The sequence below is a fragment of the Scyliorhinus canicula genome, chromosome 5, assembly GCF_902713615.1.
Source record: "Scyliorhinus canicula chromosome 5, sScyCan1.1, whole genome shotgun sequence".
NCBI lineage: Eukaryota > Metazoa > Chordata > Chondrichthyes > Carcharhiniformes > Scyliorhinidae > Scyliorhinus > Scyliorhinus canicula.
In genome coordinates, this window is record NC_052150.1 from 80,373,827 (window position 1) to 80,390,055 (window position 16,229).

Here is a 16,229-nt window from a genome sequence, read left to right on the forward strand (position 1 = left end):
TTTGGAGTATTGTGTGCAGTTCTGGTCACCTCACTATAGGAAGGATGTGGAAGAATTGGAAAGGGTGCAAAGGAGATTTACCAGGATGCTGCCTGGTTTGTAGGATAGGCCTTATGAGGAAAGGTTGAGGGTGCTAGGGCATTTCTCTTTGGAGCGGAGGAGGATGAGAGGTGACTTAATAGAGGTTTATAAGATGATAAGGGGGATAGATAGAGTGGACGCTCAGGTGGATGTAGCTGTTACAAGGGGGCATAACTATAAGGTTCAGTGTGGGAGATATAGGAGGGATGTCCGAGATAGGTTCTTTACTCAGAGAGTGGTTAGGGTGTGGAATGGACTGCCTGCTGTGATAGCAGTCGGACACTTTAGGAACTTTCAAGCGGTTATTGGATAGGCACATGGAGCACACCAGAATGACAGGGAGTGGATAGCTTGATCTTGGTTTCGGAAAATGCTCGGCACAACATCGAGGGTCGAAGGGCCTGTTCTGTGCTGTACTGTTCTGTGTTCTATGTTCTATGTAACTATATGTTAGTCTTTCAGGAGTTTTGCAACTAAGCTGTAATCTGCGCAGAACTGGTGTCTCAGTAGACACTGGTGAGGCTTGGCTCAGTTGACATGGACTTGTGGGTGCAGGCGTGGGCTGGGTGTTCATAAATGAAGGTCCCTCATCCTCTCCTGGAGTAGAGTCCACTGGATACTCCTGAACAACAGGAAGCACTTCCTGTCGAATTTCAACTCGAGCATTTTCTTCTGCCGTGTGATCCAAAAACGTAGCTGTCTGAGTCGTGGTGTGGACAAATGTGATCTTTGATGACACTTTCATTAGTTTATTCACCACTAAATCTACTGGATCACTTTGGTTTAGAATATCTCCAGGCAGCCAACATCAGTTACTGCTGAAATTCCTTACACAGACAGTCATTTGGATTGAACAGCCTCTCCTTAGCATGTCTCTCCTCTTGCTTTTCCAGTCTCCTTCTTACGCTTGTTTTGACATCTGGATGTAGCAGATTCAGGTGAGACTTTAGCTTCCAGCCCATCAGCATTTCAGCTGGTGAGAGTCCTGTTGTTAGTTGTGGTGTGATACGATACTAGGGTAAGAACTGTGAGGGTCCAGTTCCCAAAGTAACGCCTGTCATTCTCTTCAGCCCTTCTTACAGCATCTGGACAGCTCGCTCTGCGAAACCATTCAAAGGTGGATGAAAAGGAGAAGTACGCGTATTCCATTTCTTTGCATAAACTCTTGGAATAAATCACTTGTAAATGTTGTCCCGCTATTAGAAAGAAGAGAATCCGGTAAGCCATGAGTTGCAAAAACTTGGCATAGCTTCTCTATTGTAAATGGAGCTGTCATTTTGCTCATTATGTGAACCTCTAACCACTTAGAATGCATGTCCATAATGACTAGAAACATATGTAAAAAGCCCTGCAAAGTCCACACAAAGTCTAGACCAGAGATGGTCAGGTCACTCCCATGGATGTAATGGTGATAATAGTGTCGTCTTTTGGTTTATCTAACATGCAAAACAAGTTTTTAACCTTGCTCTCCGTGTCCTGATCCATATTATGCCACCAAACATACGATTTTGCTAAGCTTTTCATTCAGGAGGTACCTGGATGAGCTTCATGAACGTCATCCAAGACTTGCACTTGACCAGGCAATGAAATGACCACTCTAGACCCCCCAAAGGATGCAACTATCCTGCACAAACAGTTCAACTTTGCGTTTTACATATTTTCTCAGTTTATCATCTTCTATAGCAGGAGGCCACTCCTGCATAAGGAAGGTTTTCACCTGGGACAGGACAGGATCCTTGTCCGTCCACTGTTTAATCTATTTAACATTCACAGGAAAATGTGAAAGTCTCTCAAGCAAGAAAATTGTAAGGGGCGGCATGGTAATGCAGTGGTTAGCACTGCTGCCTCACAGTGCCATGGATCCAGGTTCAATCCAAGCCCCGGGTCACTGTCCGTGTGGAGTTAGCACATTCTCCCTGTGTCTGCGTGGGTCTCACTCCTACACCTAAAAAGACGCGCAGGGTAGGTTAATTGGACAGCTAAATTGCCCCTTAATTGGAAAAAAGAATTGGGTACTATGAATTTAATTTTTTTTTAAAGCAAGGCAATAGTCTTTGGAAGAAATACTGTCATGGTTGGCCTGTCTGGTAAAGGGAGATGACTCATCAATCTGCGTTGGTGTTGTCCATTCCTGCCCTGTACACCATGTTGTACCAGTGAGCTGACAATGAGAGAGCCAGCGCTGTAATCTTGCTGAGATCATGGGAGAAATGCATCTGGATTCCCAAAAAAGGCTCATCAAAGGCTTGTGGTCTGTACATGTAATGAATGAACGCCCATAAAGGTACTGATGAAACTGTTTCACAGTGAAAATGATGGCTAGACCTTCCTTGTCTAGCTGCAAATATCCCTTCTCAGCTGTTGTCAGTGTGCGTGATGCAAATGCAGTGTGATTTTCAGACCCATCCTCCATCAGATGATAGAGCACTGCCCCAACGCTGTAAGGTGATGAGTCACATGATAGAATGAGATCTCTGTCCTGGTCAAAGTGAACCAGCAGATTAGCTGATTGTAGCAATGCCTTCATGTCCTTGAAAGCTTTCCCTTGTGTTGGCCCTCACTTCCATTTGGCTTCTTTGTGGAGCAGCAGATAAAGTGGCGCCAACACTGTTGAAAGGTCTGGCAGAAACCTTCCCAAGTAGTTCACTAAGTCCAGAAATGACCTGAGCATGGACACATTCTTGGGATTTGGCGCTTCCCTGATAGCTCAAACATTTTCTTCCACAGGGGACAGACCCTGCACTATGATTTCATGACCTAGATATTCCACGCTCTGTGCCTGGAAGATGCACTTGCTACACTTCAGACTCAGACCTGCTTCTGAAAATTTCTTGAATACTTGATCCAGGTTGTTGATGTGTTCCTCCTCAGTTTTCCCTCAAATGAAATGCAACCCAAGGCCTCCCCTGCAATAGATTGTCAATTGTTCTTTAAAAAATTGTTGGATAGCAAGACACCCCAAAAACCAAATGATTGTGTTAGAATAAACCCTTGTGGATGTTGATTATAGCATTCTGTTTTGAGTCCTCCTCTAATAAGAGCTCTTGGTAGGCTTGTCTCATGTCAAGTTTTGAAAACATCTTGCCTCCTGCAAGGATTGAAAACAGATTCTCCACCCTCAGCAACTGTTAAGTGACCATCTTGGAAACCTGATTAATGGTAATTGTAATCCTCACGTATGTGCGCAGTACCATCACTTTTAAGAACTGGTACAATTGGAGCTGCCCAATGTGAATACTGAAAGGGCTCAATGGCCTTTGCAGCCACTCCAACTCTTCCTTCGCTTTGCCTTTCATGGTGTAGTGCACTGTCTTGGGCTTGAAATAGCGATGAGTAATCTCAGGATCCACAACTTATCTGTCATGCGACACAATGTACCCAGTTCGTCTTTAAAAACCTCAGGATATTTCTGAATGACATCTTCTGTCACTTTTGTGTGCTTTATCTCACCCCAGTTGAACTGAATTTTCCTGTGCCAGTCATGCCCGAGTAAACTAGGCCCATCCCTTTTACTACTAGGAACCGTGTTCTTGCTTCTTGCCTGTTACATGCAATGTCCACCTCGAATGCTGCAAGTAACGGCTTGGACTCTCCAGTGTATGTGTGCAGTTTGATCCCTGCCTGAGTAAGGGCTGGCGACCGCTTAAAGTCACAATTCATCCTGTAGGTCTCTTTACTGATGACAGATGCAGAGGCTCGCGTGTCCATCTCCAAGTTAATTTTCTGTCCATCGACTTCCACTGCAGCATAGATCAGCTCCACATGCACCTCATTCACAATGAATATGTTGTAGGAGGGTTCCTCTTCTTGCTCTGTGCTTTCCAGGTGGTGCGTAGCTGACTGAGGCTTCTTTGAATTTGAACTTCCCTGCCCAGCCTTTGACTTAGACCATGACCAGAAGTTATAGGAGCAGAATTAGGTCATTCAGCCCATCAGGTCTGCTCCACCATTCGATCATGGCTGATACGTCCCTCATCCCCATTCTCCTGCCTTCTCCCCAAAACCCCTGTTCCCCGTATTAATTAAGAAATCCCCTTATGAATCAAGAATACCAGATTTGCGCTTGAGGTGCTGTTTCCTACAGACCACAAGCTGGAAGGTGGAATTAGACAGAATAGTTCTTTCTTAGAACATAAGAACTAGGAACAGATGTAGGCAATTTAGCCTCTCAAGTCTGCTCCACCATTCAATACGATCATGGCTGATCTCATCATGGCCTCATCTCCAGCATCCTGCCCGTTCTCTGTAACCCTTCACCCCATTACTAATTAAAAATCTGTCTAACTCCTCCTTAAATTTACTCCCTGTCTCAGCATTCACCACACTCTGGGGTAGTGAATTCCACACATTCACAATCCTTTGGGAGAAGTTGTTTCTCCTCATCATCTCTGTTTTAAATTTGCTCTCCCTTATCTTGAGACTATGACCACTCATTCTAGAATGCTCCAGAAGAGGAAGCATCCGCTTCATGTCTACTTTACCCATACCTTTTATCATCTTATATACCTCAATTTGATCTCCCCTCATTATTCTAAACCCGAGAAAGTATAGGCCTAAACTGCTTAATCTCTCTTCATAAGACAAACCTCTCATCTCTGGAATCTAGTGAACCTCCTCTGAACTGTCTCCAATGCCACATCTTTCTTCAAATAAGGGGACCAAAACTGCACACAATACTTCAGGTGCGGTCTCACCAATGCCTTGGTCTTGCTCTTAGCACCCCTGCCAAATGCCCCTTTTTGTTGCATTTGTGACAAGACAGTGTCATAAATTTACAAAGATTTGCATAGTGTGTGCCTCTACACCTGAAACATCCCACTGCTTTCGCCTTTTTTGTTTGCTGGTTCTTTTCTTACCTGATGCACTGCACTCGCCTGTGCTCCATCATTGACTTTTTGAATATTTTTGCATTGTTGGCAACCATTTCCATTCTCTAAGAAATCTTTAGAGCCTTCTTGAAAGTCAGCGTGGCTTCTCTCAACAAGCGCCACTGAATACTGTCTTCATTAATGCCACAGACTAATCTGTCTCAGAGCATGTCCTCTAAAACTGCTCAGAGAGTTGACGCAATTCAACAAGGAAATGAGTTACCGACTGTCCTGCCTTCCGAAAATGACTATAGAATTTTAAAAATTGACAATCACTGAGGGCTTAGAATTGCAGTGATTCTGAATGAGTGCAACTAAATCCGCAAATCTGCAAAAGGGCTGCAAGGTGGCACAGTGGTTAGCACTGCTGCCTCACATGCCAGGGACCCGGGTTCGATTCCAGCCTTGGATGACTGTGTGGAGTTTGCACGTTCTCCCTGTATCTGTGTAACATTCCTCCAAGTGCTGCGGTTTCCTCCTACAATCCAAAAATATGCAGGTTAGATGGATTACCATGCTGAATTGTCCCTTCATCTAAAGATGTGCATGTTAGGTGGGGCTGCGCGTTTAAGGGGGAGTGGGCCTAGGTAGAGTGCACATTTAGAGGGCTGGTGCAGATTCGATGGGCTGAATGCCCTTCTTCTGCACTGTAGGGATTCTATGAAATGAAATCTCCTCCTGTTTCCGTGGTGTTGAACAGGCACCGTAGTGTGGTGACTAGGGGATTTTCACAGTAACTTGTGACACTGATAAAGATTATTATTCTTATTAAATTCCTCATTAGCTTGTATGTCATTGTCCAACACAGACTCAGAAGAATTGAGCGCTGCCTAGCCTCATCTGCAATTCCATTTGTCAAGCAAAGTACCCCAACCTTTCTGAATATTCAATCCAGTCCTTGTGCCCCTTGTGCCCCTTCACAAACTCACTGATAGTCCCAAACATAGTCGTAGTGTCGCTGACTTGTTTTTTGTTGGTAAACTCACGAAACCCGCTGGCTAGAGCTTTTGACTTTCACTCACGTAGCAAACTAGCTACTCACCGTACAAAACTTTATGTTGCCATGCTGCACCTCTAATTTTTCTTGCCCTGTTTACTCCTCATCGCCAAAAAGATGCGATAACTTGACCACAAAATAAGTCAGTCGGACACATTGTGAAAATGTAATCTTCTTTACTTCTAAAAGTATTGAAGTAACAGTACAGCATGAACAGAAACTAGCAGCAGTTTTCCACAACCATACACAGGCCCCTCAGGGTAATACTAAAACCCACGCAAGCCCGCACTACCCATTACATCACTTGCACATGCTCACACATGCTAAAGCCATCTATATATATTCAAATAGGAATATGCTACTATTACAATCTATAACAATCCCATTAAAAAAACAAGTACATAGCTACAGAACCTGAGCTAAGTTGTCAGAAACCTATCAATGCACCGAATTATATTTCTGAAGAGTCCATAAGTAAAAGACAAAGCAGATAACAGCAAAGCAACAGTTAGCCTAAAAATAAATCAATCTGTTGAAAGGGAAAGCTAAGTTCAAAGAAAGTGACCAAGGGTAAGAACAGATATGAGATGAACCATTCAAAATGAAAAGATTCTACGCTAGGGGACAGGAGAGTGTCAGGTGGATGTACCTTTAAGAAATGGGTGTTTATCAAATAGCTGCAGTGATGGCAGCGTGTGGGTGGAGCTGGGCTGTCTGTCTGGCTTTTACTTTCGTCTTGAGCTGGCAGCTGCAGTGTTTAGTTTCATTTTCAGTGTGGGAGAGCTGCATTCACAGCAAGAAGATGTTATGGGGTGGGTTTCTGTACAAATCGTCGGGGCGGGAAAAAACGGCGCAAACCCTGGCGGGAACTACTCCGGCGTCGAGCTGCCCCAAAGGTGCAGAATCCTCCACACCTTCGGGGGCTAGGACGGTGCCAAAGTGGTTTGCTCCGGCTGGCGGGGAAGGGGCTTAGCGCCACGCCAACCGGCGCCGAAGGGCCTCCGCCGGTTGGCACATGCGAGGGAGTGCCAGCATCTGCTGGCGTCATTCCTGCACATGCACAAGGGGAGGTCCATCTCCGTGGCGGCCATTGTGGATCGGTACAAGGCTGACGCGGAGGAATAGAGTGCCCCCACGGCACAGACCCGCCCACGGGTCGGTGGGCCCCGATCATGGGCCAAGCCACCGTGGGGGCACGCCCCGGGGCCAGATCACTTTGTGCCCCCCCAAGGACCCCGGAGGCCGCCCAAGGAGCTGGGTCTCGCCGTTAGGGACCAACCTTGATTTACGCCGGCGGGACCCTCATTAATGGGCGGGACATCGGCCCATCACGGCCCGGAGAATGCGGGCGGACCCGGGGCACATTGCGATGCGCCGGTCCCCACCATTCTCCGAGGCAGGCGGCGCAATTCACGTCAGGATGATTTCTGGAGGGCCGGAGAATTCGAAGGACGGTGGGGGCGGGATTCACGCCGACCCCTGGTGTTCTCCGACCCGGTGGGGGGGTCGGGGAATCCCGCCCATGATCTCTCTCTGCAATCTAAAGAATGTCTTCAACTCATTGATGATTTCAAAGTAATACCTGTTTCTGTAGAGAATTTAAACCTGCTGTCTTTATTTAAAAAGGGTTTAACTTATAGATGTTGTTTGGGACATTAAGGGTTATCTATAGAGTACTGCATCTTTTGTGTGGTGGTCAGTGTTGGTAGTTGATAAATGTTTACTGTGTGTTTATAAAATGTTAACTGGATTCATAGAATAAACATTGTTTTTCTTTAAAAATACTTTTAGCTCTCTATTGCATCACACCTGTAAAGTGGGCCCTTGTGCTCCCCATAACCAAAATCTATTTTAGTTGTGGTTCAGGTGAACTCCATCATATACTTTGGTGTTCAGTTAACCCTGGCCCATAATAAGAGATAAAATGGAAATATTTTATGTGTAAACGTAGGCAAGACAAGGATGTGTCTTTCAACATCAGTATTATGATGCCAACACAAGGTTGGAGGTACAAAACTTGGTGATAGTACAGATCACAAATAGAAATTACAATGAATTCAGGTCACATACAGTTAAGTCTGAACCAAAACTGAGGAACTAAAATTTTCTCGGTGAAAGCCCTGGTGAAAGAAACTCCAGACACACCGAATTTAAGACTAATTATGCACCAAAAGGTAAGACCGAAATATTCACAGATGCAGAATAGGGAGCAGGGTGATGCCTAATGGTAACACTACTCATGGGACAGTAACACTCTCCATTACAGTTATTCATTAGGCAGCACAAGCTGATGGAACAGAGATAAAGAACTAGACATTGAAAATGCTCCACTAACAGCAGCAGCGCCTTAACTGAAAACAGGTGAGAGAAAAGGGAATATTGAAAGGTCAGCACGGAACAAGTTTGAAATTATTTGCCTTTCTTTTTCCAGGAAGGAAAACTGGAGTTTCTCAGTTGAGACTCTCAAGGAAAACAGGTAGAATTTAATGGAAACTTAGAGTTAGTCTGCTTGCACAGACAAGCTTTCCCTCACTCAGAGGGAGTAGTAGTATTACTAGTAAAACATATCTAAAAAAAAGATTGCCTGTCTTTCGAAGAGGAACTATAATATCAGCAGCATCAAGCCAGGGACATTAACACGTTGTTTCATGAATGGAAGTATTTCAGGGGCTAGTTTAGCACAGTGGGCTAAACAGCTGGCTTGTAATGCAGAATAACCTTCATGAATAACCTCAGCCAGTACGGGGATTGAACCCACGATGTTGGCCTCGCGCTGCATCACAAGCCAGTAACCCCTACCCCCCCGGGTCTCCTATAGTGCGCAGGCCAATCATTAGTTTGCCTCAACTCAATCTAAGTGAACAAAAGATCTAACAACTAACAGAAACATTAGGATTAATGTTTTGGTTAGTGTTCAATAATCCATAAGGAAAGGGACATTTTATGCAGCAATTTGGGTCCAATAAAATCAATAGAAGAGGACTTAAATTTCTAAAAATAAGTAGATGAATTTCAAATCCTTGAAAATTTTGTCTCAAACAAGTCTGACAATTCTAAGGAGCAGATTATCTAATTGCCCTCCCTGCAATTGCCTTTGTACTCATACAACAGAGGGAACAGCATTTTATGGTTACTAGTGACTATGAACCTCAGCCAATTTTCCAAAAATAGGCCTGGGGGTAGGCCACCGAATCAGCTCAAAGTTTCCCTGAGATACAAGTAGAACTCTGCTGGGAAGTAATTCCCATGTGAGCTAATTGGATTCATAAGATTCACCAACATTTATTTCAGAGTGGTTGTGAGCTCTGATCTAGATAACTTATGTATATGAGACCTGCTTCTACCTTGTAATGACACCAGTAGCTTGGTGGTCGAATGAAGTGAGTCTTAGTAAATGTGTTACAATCCCAGATGATACTATAACTGGACAATTCAGATCTCAGAATGGAATCTGGTTTGATAGATCATAATGTTTTAAATTTTATTTTAAAACCATGGAAAATATTTATTGAACAGATTCTCAAGAGCAAAACGATTTAAGAGTGAAATTCTCCAGTTGGGAGACTATTTCTTTCCGCCGGAGCTGGTGAGAGTGCAAATCACGGAGCAATTCACTATTCCTCAGCATGTAAATTGATGCACGGAGAGGAATACACGGGTTTTCCAAGGGAATCATGGTTTCGAGCCACTATATTGAGTAGTTAGTGTGAACCGATAGCGAGGTCCTGCAGCAGGCCACTCCCCCTTCCGCATCGTGAATCAGCACCCCCCCCACCCCCGGATTTTCTGTGTCTCCTCTCCCCTCCCGAAGTGCGAGTGTGACCCAACACACCCGCCCCCAGGGACCCCCTAAATAGGGAGGCTCCAACAGGGACCCCTCAATAGGGCGATTTCTCCCAGAGTAATCCCTGCTCACCTGATTCCCTGCCCAGAGGACGGGAGAATTGCGAGGGCCCAGAGAATCTGGTGCTAGGCCCGCTTGGTGTATCTCCTGCTGGCATGCAGGTAAAAACCCAGATCCCACCGCCAGCGGGGGGGCTGGAGCATAGCGATCACTTCTGGGCCTGACCGTGAACGTCGATTCCAGCCTGATACCCAGGGGCGCGATTCGCCGCATTTAAGGCTGCCGTGAAACTGGCCGTGTTTCACGGCAGCCTCCGCGCCCCCTCCCGGGACCAGATTCTCCCCCCTCCCGGGCGGGGCTAGCAGTAGGGCCCCGTGAAGCAGGCATCGCGGACTTAGCGACCGTCGCTAAGTCCGCGCGGCAAGCGTCACGCCGGCTGACGCGCACGATGACGTCAGCTGCGCATGAGCGGGTTGGACGGCTCCAACCCGCGCATGCCCGGGTCTTCATCTCCCTCGGCCGCCCCACGGACTGATCCTGCGGGGCGGCGGAGGTAGAAAGAGTGCGTCCATTACGGACACACTGCCCGTGATTGGTGGGCACCGATCGCGGGCCCATGCCCCCCTTGGTACGGCCGTGGTGCTGCCGTGCCAATCGGGGCCCTGGATGCCCAGAACGGGCATGTTGCGGCCGTTTTTACGATGGCAGCAAGCAGGTGTGTTTGCTACCGTAAAAACGGTCGTAAAGGCCTGGGCACTCGGCCCATCGGCCTGGGGAGAATCGCTGTTCGCCGTAAAAAACGGCGAGCAGCGATTCGTGTCGTGGGGCGGCCGTGGGGGGGGGGGGGGGGGGAGGATAGCGGGAGGGCGTGAAAAATGTCGGGGATGCCCTCCCGCTATTCTCAGACCCATCGTGGGCAGCGGAGAATCGCGCCCCTGGTTCTCCGCCCGATCGTGATGTGCATTGTCGATGTCACAGGACGGAGAATCCAGCTCAAACATTTATTAAACAAGAAACATGAACTATATTACACCAGACAACAGAAAGCATGGAGAGTTTTCAACACAGTCCCATACCTTACATTTGATCTGTTACTGACCATCACAAAATCCTCTTGACCATATGCTGAAATTAAAACCATCACAAAACTAACATTCCAAAACTACTTTATCAAAAAAATCCATCCAATATTCCAAACAAGTCAACCAATTGCCCTTTCATATTTCCTTAGTGCCTGTCTTGCTTTTGCCTGATTTTGTGCCCCTATGTAGTTCTACCTTTGGGGCTTTATCCCAGTTCAAATTTGAGTCCTCTTCAGCATAACTCATGTGGGACCTCACCTGCTGACAAGCTGGCACCTACTCATGCCAGTTATCTCACCATGTACAGATCCTGCCTCTACACTCCCTCTAAAATACACTCAGTGTTAGTATCAGAATTGCGCAGAGTGTAAGTTTGTGTGATGGTTTTCCTCATCATTGGTCTTTTTTTCCCCTTTCACTTCTTGCTGCTGCGTAACAGCCTGGTTAAGTGACACTTCTTGCAGATCTGAAAGGAGAAGATGGCATAGTGGGATTGTCGCTGGACAAATAACCCAGGGGCCTGGACTGGGGATGGGTGTGAATCCCACCATGGCAGCTGGTGGAATTTAAATTTAGTTAATCTGGAATTTAAAAGATAGTCTTCATAATACTGATTATGAAACCATTGTTGATTGTGATAATATCCCATCTGATTCCATTTAGGGAAGGACATTTTTTGTCCTTAGCTGGTCTAGCTCTAGACCCATGGAAATGTAGTTGACTCTTAAATGCCCTCTGAAGTGGCCTAGCAAGTCACTCCGTGGTATCAAAAAGCTACAAAGTCAACAAAAAGGAATAAAACGGGATGGATCATCTCGCATCGACCTATACAATGGCAAACCCAGCCTGTCAACATTGCAAGGGTCCCTTAACTAACAACTGGAGACTTGCTCCAAAATTGTTGTGTTTTTCCTCAGATTAGTCAAGCAACAACCTGACATAGTCTTACTTACAGAATCATACTGTACGATGAACCAGGCACCACTATGACCACTAGAGTTGGCAGCACAGTGGCATACAGGCGTAATTCCCAATGTCAACTCTAAACCCCATGATGTCTCATGGTTATGGTGTTCGGGCCGGAAAGTGGCGCTGAGTCCACAAAAGATCAGCCATGATCTCATTGAATGGCGGAGCAGGCTCAAGGGGCCAGATGGCCTACTCCTGCTCCTAGTTCTTATGTTCTTATGGTATCAGGTCAAGCGTGGGCAAGGAAATCTCCTGCTAATTACCGTCTAACCTCCCTCTCCTTCAGTTGATGAATCAATACAATGAATCATATTGAATACCACTTGGAGCAAGGACTCAGTGTGGTTAGGGCACAGAATGTACTCTCGGCAGGGACTTCCATATCCATCACCAATAGTGGCTCATTGGAACCACTACTGACTGAACTGGCTGAGTCCTATAAGGACATAGCTGCTGGGGTCTGTGGTAGGTAGTGGGGGAAATCTTGTGTGGAAGCTTGAGTTCACATGGTGATCCAGAGCAGAAGAATACCTGAAGGAGAGGTTGAGATCCTGGAGGTGGATCATTGGAGAAGGCATCTGAGAGAATGCATTATTTGGGAGAAGATTCCAAGATGTGTTCTTCAAGAGTGGAGATTGTGTGGAAGACAGAGTTCCAGTGAGATCAGTTTGTCCAGTGTGACAAGAATCTAGGGGAATTAATGAGAAATTTGCAGACGTTGTATTGGTTGGGATCAGTCACTTGGTTTCATAGTGTGAGGTTTCAGACCACATTTCACCTATTGATTTACATGGACTGGTGTACTTACTGTGATCATTATAGTATAGACTTTGTAACTTGTGTTATCCTTACAAATCTGTAAAAACCTGGAAAGGTATAGCTGGGGTTAATCTCTTCTAGTTTAATATATGTTTATTTCTTTTGTTAAAAGTTCATCTGCCCTGTGACTCTGTTCATCAACGTATCTAAACAAAGAAATAAAAGTTAGGAGGCTGGATTCTCCGCTGCCGGGATTCTTTGTTATGCCAGCAGCACACCCAAGCCCGGGGATTTCCCGACGGCTGCTCACAATGGGAAACCCCATTGGCCGGCTGGCAGGATGGAGAATCCCGCTGCTGGCGTGAGTGCGCCACACCAGAGAATCCCACCCAGGATCTATCAAGCCAGGCTTCATCCTTGGATCTGGCTTGTCCAGTGGCAACTTGAGCTGGGATTGTAACAGAAGTGGGGGCTTGTCACCAAGGCTACTTAGACAGCACCTTTCGAACCAGCAACCTCTACCAGCTAGAAAAACAAGGCCTGCAGATGCATGGGAACACCACCACCAGCAAGATCCCCTCCAAGCCACTCACCGTCCTGACTTGGAACTGTATCGCCATTCCTTCACTGTCGCTGGGTCAAAATCCTGCAACTTCATCCCTAAAAGCATTGTGGGTGTTCCTAAACTATAAGGACTGCAGCAGTTCAAAAAGGCAGCACACCACCACCTTTTTAAAAAAAAAATAATTTTTATTGAAATTTTTACAAAATATAAACATCTTAACTCTATTAACAAACAACCGCGGTTACACCCCAAGAACAATACCCCCCAACTTCAAGAGCAACTTCAAACAAAAGGAAAAAGAAAACAAAAACAAAAAACAAAAGAGCACCCAAACAACAAAAGGGAAAGAGATAGCACCTGCCACATCCCACAGACCCATGTACACAGTTCTTCCTCCCCCCAATCCGAAACCCCCCCCGGGTTGCTGCTGCTGTCGGCCTAGTTCCCTACCATTCCGCCAGGAAGTCCAGGAAAGGCTGCCACCGCACCACCACCTTCTTAAGGGTAATTAGAGATGGGCAATAAAAATGCTGGCTTGGCCAGCAATGTCATGTCTTCTGAAGAATAAAGATAAAGAAAGGCATGAGGGTAAAATCTGGCAGGAGAGAACGAGTGAGATTTTGAAGGCGGTTTCGGGGCTATAAACTGGCCGGAGAGAGTCAGCATGGGTTTGGACAGCAAATTCAAACAGTGAGAGAGTGAATAAACATTCAGAGAACAGTGAGAGAGAGTGAGTAAGCATTCAGAGCACAGTGAGAGAAAGTCAGCGGCAGTTAAGAGAACAATGGGGCTGTGAACGAGTGGGAGAAAGGAAGTGAGAGTTCAGAGAGCTGTGGGGGAGAGTAAGTGAGAGTTCAGAGAGCAGTGGGAGATAGTGAGTAAGAGTTCAGAGAGCTGTGGGGGAGAGTAAATGAGTGTTCAGAGCAGTGGGAGAGAGTGAGTGAGAGTTCAGAGAGCAGTGGGAGAGAGTGAGTGAGAGTTCAGAGAGTAGTGGGAGAGAGCGAGTGATAGTTATGAGAGCGGCGGGGGAGAGTAAGAATTCAGCGATCAGTGGGAGAGAGTGATTGAATGTACAGACCAAGTGAGAGTTCAGAGAGCATCTTGAGTGCCTCCCGCACCATGGCGGCCATGACCTCCCCCATGTCATTGAGCTCCACATGCCAACGGATGGCAACCCTCACCCGCACACCTCCTTATCTATCAACAATCCCACATCTAGCCTCCACTGTGGGTGCTGCCCCCCAGCTTCCCCCCGCCAGTCCACCCACAAATCCACCCAGTGCGGCGCGTGGTCAGAGACCACAATCGTCGAATACCCTGAGTCGAACACCGCCACCAGCAATGCCCTATCCACCACAAAAAAGTCAATCCAGGAGTGCATCCAGTGCACATGGGAGAAATATGAAAATTCCTTCGCCCTTGTCTTCTCAAACCTACACAGGTCCACCCTCCCCTCCATACATTCCATAAACCCCTTCAACTCCTTTGCCGCTTTCAACACCTTCCCCGACCTCGGGCTCGACCGATCCAAGCTTGGCTCTGTAACCATATTAAAATCCCTCCCGATAAGCAACCAGTGCGAGTCCAGGTCAAGAATCTTCCCCCGCACCTGCCTCTGGAAATCCACATCTTCCCAATTTGGGGCATAGACGATAACCAGGACCATTGGCATCCCCTCCAGCTTCCCAGTAACCACCATGAACGCCCCCCTCTCCGAAGCGGCCATAATGTTCCCCATCTCGAACACCACCCCTTATTCACCAGCACTGCCACACCCCTTGTCTTCATGTCCAATCCCAAATGAAACACCTGTCCTACCCTCCTTTCCTGATCTGGTCCCCTATCTTTAAGTGCATCTCTTGCAAAAAGACTTCCGCCTTCAGACTCCTCAGGTGCGCGAACACACGTGACCGTTTAACTGGCCCATTCAACCATACCCTTTTTTGGGCCAGCCCCCGGCCTGTGTCACGTGACCCTCCCGGCCCACCCTCAGATGTCCATCATTATCACTCCCTTTCCTTGTGCCGTGGGCCATGACCTTGTCAGCAATCCCTCCCCCCACAAATAAAACAACAACCCCATCCCCCTCCACTACACCTATCTCCTGACAACCCTCACTGCACTCCCATTAACCAGCCCACCCAGCTAGCATGGCAGCTCCCACCCAATTCCCCCCACGCCCTCTGTCCACGCTCCCCCCCAAAAAACAGAAAACGTGCACTCACCATTGAAATTCCCCCCGCAGGATAGACCTGCCCTCCAAACACCCCACCATCAAAAACCAAAGGAACATTTCAAGGGTAAAACTTTCCCAAGATCAAAGAAGCCCCCTCACAAACTCCTCCAACGTTCAATGTCCTCCTTCTGCCAGTCCATTGTCCCTCAGAAACTCCATCGCCTCCTCTGGTGTCCCAAAATAATATTCTTGCTTCTGGAAAGTCACCCAGAGGCGGGCCGGTACGCACTCCAAACTCGCTCCCTTTTTGAAGAGGGCAGCTTTGACCCAATTAAACCCAGCCCTCCCCTATGCCAGTTCTGCACCCAATCCTATTATACCCGCAGCTCGTTCCCTTCCCATGTGCACTCCCTCGCCTGCCCTATCCACCGAAGAATCTTCTCTTTAACCAAAAGGCGGTGCAACACCAGCATTGCCCTTGGCGGCTCGCCCGCTTGCGGCCTCCGCATCAGCACCCTGTGTGCTCGGTTGACTTCCAGGGGATGGTCAAAGGCCCCCTTCCCCATCAACTGCTCCAACATTTTGGCCACATGTGTACCAGCCTCCGTACCTTCGGGCATCCCTACAATCCTCAAATTGTGCCTTCAGGAGTGATTCTCCAGATCCTCCGCCTTCTCCATTAACCTCTTTTGTGTCTCCCACATCATCCTTACCTCAGCCACCAACGAGGCCAACTGCTCCTCGTGCTCCCTCAGCACCTCCGCCACTTTCTGGAGCATCCAGCCCTTTGACTCCAACCTCTGCTCCACTCTCTCAATACCTGCTTTAACTGGCTGCACCACGTTGGCCAGGTCCTCCTTCCTTTGCTGGCTGAACTTAGCATTCAGA